This window comes from Sceloporus occidentalis, unplaced genomic scaffold, assembly GCF_023333645.1.
Source record: "Sceloporus occidentalis isolate IW3139 unplaced genomic scaffold, rSceOcc1.0.p SCAF_52, whole genome shotgun sequence".
Classification (NCBI taxonomy): domain Eukaryota; kingdom Metazoa; phylum Chordata; class Lepidosauria; order Squamata; family Phrynosomatidae; genus Sceloporus; species Sceloporus occidentalis.
The window spans coordinates 3,309,354-3,310,967 of NW_028317032.1; positions in this window are offsets into that span (position 1 = coordinate 3,309,354).

The window sequence follows — 1,614 nt, forward strand, 5'->3', positions numbered from 1 at the left end:
TTAACAGTACACATTGAGCACGTTTTTCTAGTGGTAACTAGTGGTATTATCAATGGTTGTCCATTGATGGAGCAGTAAGATTTGTCTTCTCTTTTGCACCAATCTTGCTTTTCTCTGTAAATTTGAGAGCAATGTACAAATGTGGACCAGTAGAGAGCAGGAATGTGAAATTGAACAAAGGGTTACTTTTCAGTGTGTAGATGACTGAAACAAAACCCACAAAGTCCATCGTCCGCCTCTTTCTTCAGGTGTGGTTCAGGTGTGATTTTTATACTGGTCTGTTGCTGTCCTACATTACCACTGTACCACCTTTGAATGCAATGAGCATTCTTCCTTGTTGATATATATATATATATTCACTACTGCAACATACAAGTTTCAGTGTTCATCCGTGGTATTTAAGTGCAATTTACAGGGCTCTCTGTCGTGTGATATGAAAGCCACTCACTGGGTTCAATGCCATGCTTTCTGAAAGCAGTTCAGAGGGTTCCCTGCTGTGGAGGAATTGCTACATTGCATTTTGATTAAGGGCTTTCACAAATGAAAATATCAAACAATGAACCAATGAGAGGAGTAAGGCTGATGTCAACAACCGAAACAGATGCAGTGGTGTGGTACACGCTAGAAAAAATATGTGGGGTTACCAGGAGCGAGCAGGCAACAACAATATATGAACTGTAAAATTTTAGTCGCATTTAGGAAAATGTTGATTGTAACAATGTAAAATGCATGTTTCTCATTGAGTTGATGAATTATATCAAAATATTTACTCTGGTAGACTTGGCCTAATATGTGCACAAGCGATGGACAATAGGGGTCAAACATGTATGGACAATGGGGGGAGAGGGGGCATATGGGTAGGGTCACTGGAGGAGGCAGAGGTCTACAGATATTGGTGGGGGGAGTCAGAGGGGTATGGGCACTGCGGGAGACGGTGGCAGAAGGGTATAGACTCTGCGAGGAAAGACGGGGACCCTGAGGGGACAAGTATATAGGGGAATGGGAAGTGGTCTTATAGAAGGGATGCAACATCTGTACCGGGCCCCAAAATTCATGATGGTGGCCCTGATCGTGTGAAAAACCTGTACGGTAAATAATTTCTGTTTTTGCAAACTTCCTACATTTCCACATTCTTTCTGTTGATGCTAAATTACTAATTTGGGAACATTTACCACGACACTATTGAAATGCCTACAAAAACTATGTGATAAACCCACGACATTTAATCCCCCGGAACAAAATCTTGAGAATGTACACAAAACATGGGGAGAGGAGGGGAAAAAAACAATAAATTTCTATAGATATTTTTTAAGATTGATCCTAGTCATTTAGGTGAAACAGAACTTCAAACGGTTTATTTAGTTTTCCTCGGTTGTAAAGGAAATCTCTTCACGCTTCACCGTCCATGGTTACTTGATCTCTGGGGATATTGACGTATCATACTACACAGCGATAACTACTACTTAATAGTTTCCAAATCGAATAAAGCTTTTTTTTTTTTATTGTGCACTTGCAAATCTACTAAAGTAATGCATATTTGCGGCACATAAAAAAGCTCAGTAGTTATTATTGAATCCTGTGGCCCTAAAATGTTCAAAGCTGCAGATTTTAATA